Below are 7,442 nucleotides of genomic sequence, written 5' to 3'. Positions count from 1 at the left end.
TTCTATTCTCTCTCCCTTGTCATAACCTGAAACATCTTAAATCACTTATTTGATGAAGCCTAACATACATACTTGTTCCAGTCTCTCATAGAAGGCACCACATAAAACACAAGCACTAGCGTATTGACTTGACTAGAAATGATACTAGCACTAGAGCCCTAAGAAAGGAACACAGCCTACTGAACACATAGAAAGAACTCAGGAGCCACAGGGTTGGGTTATGATTATAAAAAGATAAAGAAATATTAGGGTATGTTCTATGGGGGTGTGGTGAAGTCTAGGGCAAGGGGGTGCCTCGGTGGGCCCATGCCACGGCATCCCTTCCCCCTGAGGGACCAGCCACACAATGGTATAGTATAGTTTATTTAGGACACGGGGAGGGGAGTTAAGAGAGTAGCCGAGGCAGAGAAAGGCAAGAGAGAGATAGGAGAGAAGGAAATGGGGAGAGAAGGAGAGCAAGAGGACAAGAGAGAGGCAAGGGAGAGAAGCAGGAGTAAGAGAGAGAGGAGGGGGCAAGCAGCCCCTTTTATAGTGGGCCAGGCTTACCTGGCTGTTGCCAGGTAACTGTGGAGGTGGAGTCCAGACAGAATACCAACAGGTTGTCTCTTCCATCAGCAGACACCTTAAACAAGAGACTGTGGCTGGGATGAAGGAAGATTAAATCATTCTCCACACCGGTTTCTGACCGTAATGTTCCTTTCAGCTGGAGCAGAACAAAAGGCAACTTCCAGAGGAAGCTTCTATTGCCTTGTTAACTTGAGAGTGACTTTGTGTGACCCTTTCGACAAAGGCATGTACTGTTGAGGAATTCAGACACAAGTCAGAGGCAACTGGGAGCCCGAGAGAGAGGCAGGAGCCACTTTGTGTCCCTGTCCCTTGTTAAGAGTGTGGGGACCAGCAAGAGAGCATTTGACATCTGGCCAGCACCGTGGGTACATTCTGACTTGGATTCTCGGCACAGACAGAAAATGCACCTGAATATCATCACTGAATGCTGTCCCTCCCTGGATGCTGTCCTGGTCCTGGTGCCCTAGCACTGGATCAAGGATGTTTCCAGGAAGGCAGAAACTGTTGCTTCAGCTGGAACTATGCCAACATCAGGGAGAACTTAAGTTTTGATTTCCCAGAAATCAGGAGAGAAAACTGAAAGTGCGTTCTTCTGCTGCGTTCTCGCTCGCTGGCAGCTGCGCTCTCGGTGTGGGGGCGGCAGTTTTTTCAAAACAGTACTGGCGAATTTGAAATTTCTTGGAGGCAGGACAGAAAGTTGAGGGAAATGAAGGGGCTCGTGGGAAGCAAAGAAGCCTCTCACCACGATCTGGTTATGGCTCTTGTGGGCTGCAAGTCAGAAACTTCAACACCACAAGCACGTCTGCCTGGAGGCCCTTCCTAAAACATCTCAACAGGAGAGTTAAAAGCCACAAATGGCCGGGCGGTGGTGGCGCACGCCTTTAATCCCAGCACTTGGGAGGCAGAGACAGGCGGATTTCTGAGTTCGAGGCCAGCCTGGTCTACAGAGTGAGTTCCAGGACAGCCAGGGCTACACAGAGAAACCCTGTCTCGAAAAACCAAAAAAAAAAAAAAAAAAAAAAAAAAAAAAAAAAAAAAACCCCACAAATGGCCAGCGTGTTCATGGCTGTTAAGTTTCATTGAATTGGCTCTCTCTTCACCATCAACCCCATAAAACTACTTAAAAGATCATTTACAAATAAGAAATTCTTTCGGATAAGAGACATAAGTAAACTGACTCATATTTTCTGAACCTTGTTTGTTTGTTTGTTTGTTTGAGATAGGGTTTCTTTCTATAGCCCTGTCTGTCCTAGAACTAACTCTACAGACTAGGCTGGCCTTGAATTCACAGAGATCTGCCTGCCTCTGCCTCCCGAGTGTTTGGGATTAAAGGTGTGCCACCATGGCCACCCTGCTGCTCAGTTGCTTTCCTTTAGAACCCAGGACCACCAGCCCAGGAAATGAGACCATCCTCAACAAGTCATACAGTTTCAGCCAGACTGGGGAGGGATCAGACTTTCTACTTCAGTGCGGTTGACTCCACCCGTGAAATAACCAAACCCACCCAAAGAACAAGACAAATGGTGTGCCTGGCTGCAGCCAGCCACAAGGAAGTGCTGGGCTCTGGAGCCTGGTTCTTAGCAGGACAAATGTCCTCCACCACTGCTTCCAGAGTCCAGCATCCGTGAGGCGCCTCCCCTTGCAGCCCCTGGCTTGTTTGTAGTCGTGAAGCTTGGCTATCTGGGGTCTCTCTACCACAGTGTCAGCACTGTGAGGCACAGCTTCTCTTCCATCTGTGCAGCTTCCCCAGTCCTGAGCTCAGTCATGTACACATGGATTACAGATGGCAGCCTTCTGGCTGTGACAAACACACATATACACCATACACACGAGCACATGAGTATAAAGGATCATCCCATTTTCCCAGAGTATTTATGGTCCATTTCAACACTTCCTCTTTCTAGCTTTCTGACCCTGGGAAGGTCACTCAGACTCCCTAAACATTGCAAAATGACTGCTCATTGCAAAATGAAAATGAAGATAATGTCCCGAGGCATGACAGAGAGAGAGGGAGAGAGAGCATATATACACCTGTGGATTTTCCTTACTCTCCACCTTAATTTTCAAGATAGTCTTCCTCTGAACCTAGAGCTGACTGATTGGCTAGACCGGTTGACCAGTAAACCCAAGGGCTTCCTATTTCCTCCTCTCCAGCACTGGACCCCAGGCACACACTGCCCTGCCCAGCTATTTACATGGATGTTGGATATCCAAACTCAGGTTTTTATACTTGCACAGCGAGCACTTTGCCCAGGGACCCATGGCAGCAGCCCTCAGCTCATCTCCCATGAGTGTGAAATCCTAGCCACTGTCATGTATATAGGCATTTCTCTAATGAATGAGGACTTGCCCTAAATCCTTTCCACTTTCCTTCAGGTGTTGAACTCAGGCAGCTGGCTAACACCAGAAACCAAAATGCTTTACCTGTGTCTGAACGTCCCTGTCTTTGGGGGGGTTTGTGAAGCCACCCGTGATTTTGCTTTCTCTCTTGTTTAGAATTGTATCACATCCCTAAAGGTCTGTCCTAATCTCTCTCAGAACTCAGGCTGGCAGGCATGGCAAAAACAAAACAGAACACAAAACCAAACAAAGAACAACAAACAAAAAAGCCAACTTCACCAGCTGAGCCCTCTCAACAGTCGCCTTCCCTAGTTTCCATGTGTGCTCAGCGATTCCACCAGGTTCTGGCTTCCCTGGGTGTGTTAAGCTCACTCACCACAGCACAATACTGCCTGGTACAAACTGTAAGCGCTGGCTCAAGAGAAGAAGCTGGTGCTTCACGCTTCACGGGGACAGTTTCAGTTTTACAAGATGGAAAACTTCTAGAGATGGATGGTGCATCAGTCAATCATCAACCAGTCAGTCCACCAATCAATCAATCAATCAATCAGTCAATCACTCAATAAATAAAAAGGAGACATGCTCCTGGATATGGTGGAGGAGGATTATTATAGATCTGAGGGAGAAAATGGCCAGAGGCAAGAACATGGCCAGACTATGTGGGGAGAGAGGGGGGAGGGAGAGCAAGAGAGGAGCTGCCTACCAAGAGCGGAGGCCTGGCTCAAGAGACTGGCCAGGAGAGCGTCAGGGAGAGCGGCCAGGAGAGCGGCCGGGAAGGGCAGGGCAGCCACTGGAGTTCAGGGTAGGGGTCGGGGTTTGCCAGCCAGGAGAACACTGTAACGAGTGGGCACTGAGGGGTGCTCAACCCCTCAGTTACACACCCACCTGTCAAGGAATTAAAAGGCACTTTATCACACGATGGCTTGCTTGTCTTCCTCTTCAGTGTATTTTGGAAGAGACTGCAATAAAATTTCCCTCGTGAACATTTCCTTGTTGATAGTTCAGTAGTGTCAGTTATAGTCTTGTGGTGACATCTGTTAGATCACAGGCAAACCCGGGATGCGCCTACTGAGCTGCCTAATCTATATCAAAGAGGACCCTGGCTGCTGAGTTTTCCCACCATTCCTCAGTCCCTTCCTGGGACAGGGTTCTCCGAGTTGGAATTCTCCAAGCCCCACCCCCACCCCCACACATACACCCACACCCGTATCCTGGCTGCCCTTTGCCCAGGTACCCTTCCGTTTATAATCTAGCCATTTTGGTTGCCTTTCATCTACCCTTTTGTCTGGCCCGCTCTTCTCCCCTTCCCTTCTCCTCGCATGGCCCAGCTCTGTCTGGCCCAGTCCAGTTCACTCTGGACTCTCCCAGATGTCCCCGCCTCTGGCTATGCTCTCCCTTTTGTCTACAATAAACCTTCTCCTTCACCATCCCTAGGAGCAGCCATGTCTTTCCTTTTTATTTCTTCTTTTTTAAAAAATTCATCTGATGAATGAAACTCTAGACAAGTCATGTATTTTCTTTTTTTCTTTCTTTTTTTTTCTTTTATTTGACAAATTCACACACTAGTGACACTAGTGAACTTGGAATGGGAACCGCCCATGCAGAAAGCATTGCATAAGGAGGCTCTGGGGGGCAGGGGTGAGGGAGGGGTGAGATATGAGAAGCGGAGAGGCCAGGCCCACAAGCCAGAGTTCAGTTTTCAGGGATTCCTTCCTTACGAAAGCCCGGTATTGTGTAATGCCTCCTGGCTACACACTTCTGCCTGTGTCCTCTTGGAGACACTGCATGTACCAACAATAGGTGTGTCAGCCCTTCCTTAATTGAGAACACAAGGTTCAGAGGCATTAAACGCCTTACAGAAAGTCACGTGGCCGTGGTCCGTAAGGAGGTCCACTGCTTGACCGGAGTCCTAAGTCCTGGGAATCTAGCTCTCACCTCTTCCGTGACTCAGTCTCTTTGATAACCCCAACAGGCGGCCCAGCTGTCCCCCTCCCTGGACTCTGTAACTTTCCCCATCATCAGCTGCATGTTCCCACCTGGGCATCCCAGTAATATCACGGAAATTAAAATCGTCCAAACCTCTTAGTCTTCTGCCACACCCAGTTCCCTTGTAAATGTTTTTAGTCAGTCTAAGGGCAGTATTCTGTCAGTCAGCGGGGGAACACAGCCTTGACTCTCTTCTCATTCTTCCCTGGCTTTGGGGGAGACCCCAAGTCTGCTGTGTGTCTCTTCAAAAAAGCTGTACGCTTGACTGTACAGTTTCACCTCCATTGCCAAGCTTATTGCGCCTGTCAGCGTTTGAACACAGGTCCGGCAGCAACCGCCTGTTTGTCCCCACGGTGTCTAAGATTTCAGCTTCCTTCCGAAGGAAGTGCACGACAGACAGTTATCTATTGACAACACGCAACGCCAGGGAACAAAGCTGAAAGTGCTCCATCATTACAGAGGTGCTTAGTGAATGCCTCAAAATGCCTCACCTGCCTAGGCACTGGATGGGGGACGGGGGGGGGGGCATGGGAACTCCCCGAAGGCAGGGGAGCAAGCTGCTCTGGGTCCCTGCTCTGTCCAGCCTTTAGAACGGACAGCCTTTAGTACGGACTCCACAGACTGGGATCTCTGGTTCAATAAGCAGGTCCTTCTTCTTTTCCAAAGACATTGCATGTATCTGATGAAAATGTGTGACATTTATTTCATGGCATTTTAAAGCATTTCATAAACGTTTACTTGATTATTAATGCTGCATTCTATACCCAAAAGGCTGAGACACTATATCAATAGGGATGAAAACATTTTCTCATGCTTATGCTCAAGCTTATATATGTCAAGTGACAATATAACTTATTTCATCATCATCACCATCATCACCACCACCACCATCATTATCACCACCACCACCACCACCACCATCATCACCATCATTTGGTTTTAAGATACTGGAGTCCTTTCCTTGCAACTTTACATGGGTTGCAGGGATCGAGTCCAGGCCCCTCAGGCTGTGCAGCAAGTGCTTTACCCAGCTCAAAGTAGTTTTAATTTTTTTGTTTGTTTGTTTTGTTTTGTTTTTAGAGACAGGGTTTCTCTGAGTAGCCCTGGCTGTCCTGGAACTCACTCTGTAGACCAAGCTGGCCTCGAACTCAGTAATTCGCCTGCCTCTGCCTCCCAAGTGCTGGGATTAAAGGCGTGCGCCACCACCGCCTAGCTTAATTTGTATTTTTCTGTTGGCCACAAAAAAAAAAAAAAGGTTAACACTTTTAAAAATATTTTATGGCCATCTGTACTTTTTTTTTTTAGATTGTTTAGTTCATTGGCCATTTTACTGACTGGTAAATAAGATTTCGGTGTTTAATTGTTGTAATCTTTTATACAATCCAGTATATCCAACAAAGATTTCTCTCTCGTTCTGTGGACTATCTGCTCCTAAAAGTATATTTTATGCCAGTCCTTTCTCTCTGGATGAAGGTACCATATTTCCACAGCTTTGTAGCATGCCAGCTCTGCCCACATTGTACTGACTTGATAGTCATAGCCTTTGTATTTGACTGTGTGGTAAAGAAAGGAAAGGCCCCCTCACCATTTTTCATGGTCACCAGAGCGTTGAGTGTTTTTCTTGGTTAATTGTTTGATCACTCTGCTCAGCTCCAAGGAGAAACAAAACAAAACAAAACCACCATTTTCATTGTAATAGAAATCATAGGACCTTAATCTTGGAGATTGGCATTTTAAAACTTAACATAAGCTACATCTGCCTAGCATCATTCTACCTGTACCTCTGCATTAATATGCCTGTTTGGTTTTCCTTCTGAATTATCTTGAATTTTCTTAAATATATATCCCTATCGAAAGGTACATATTCTTTCTTCACATTTCTTCTTTCCTAATCTTTATGCTTATTACTTCAAATTTTCTTCATATTTAATTCACAAAATATCCCAAATACTACTAGGTTATAATGGTGGCATGATTATCTGACTCTTGACTAAAACTGCATGCATTTTCCTGTCTCTCCATGTAAGATAGTGTTCGTTATTGCTTTGAGTAAGAGCTTTGTCTCTTAAGTCACTTCCTCCTGTACCTCCTGGCAGTTTCCATAGAGAGTGGCCACAGATACAGCTTGCCTGTAATTCCAGGATCCCGGGGATCCTATGCCTCTGGCCTTGGCAGACACCTACATTCGTGTGCATAGTCACACACAGATGCACATACTTACACATAATTAAAAATAATAAAACATTCATTGTTGAGGGCCATCAGGACGGCTCCATGACTGAGCTCTTGTTGCCTCAACTGAGTTCAACCCCTCCAGCCTGTGTGGTGAGAGGAGAGCCAACGCCTAAAGTTGTTCTCTGACAGACACATGTGTGCTATGGATATACATACATGCATATATACATGCATGCATGCATACACACACACATATGTAAGTAAGCAATTTTTGTTTGTTTGAGATGGGATCCATTATGGAGCTCTGACTATCCTGGAACTCGACATGTAGACTAGACTAGCCTTGAACTCACAGAGATCCATCTGCCTCTGCC

Source organism: Mastomys coucha, unplaced genomic scaffold, assembly GCF_008632895.1.
Source record: "Mastomys coucha isolate ucsf_1 unplaced genomic scaffold, UCSF_Mcou_1 pScaffold22, whole genome shotgun sequence".
NCBI classification, from domain to species: domain Eukaryota; kingdom Metazoa; phylum Chordata; class Mammalia; order Rodentia; family Muridae; genus Mastomys; species Mastomys coucha.
Note: the sequence above shows the minus strand (reverse complement) of the source record.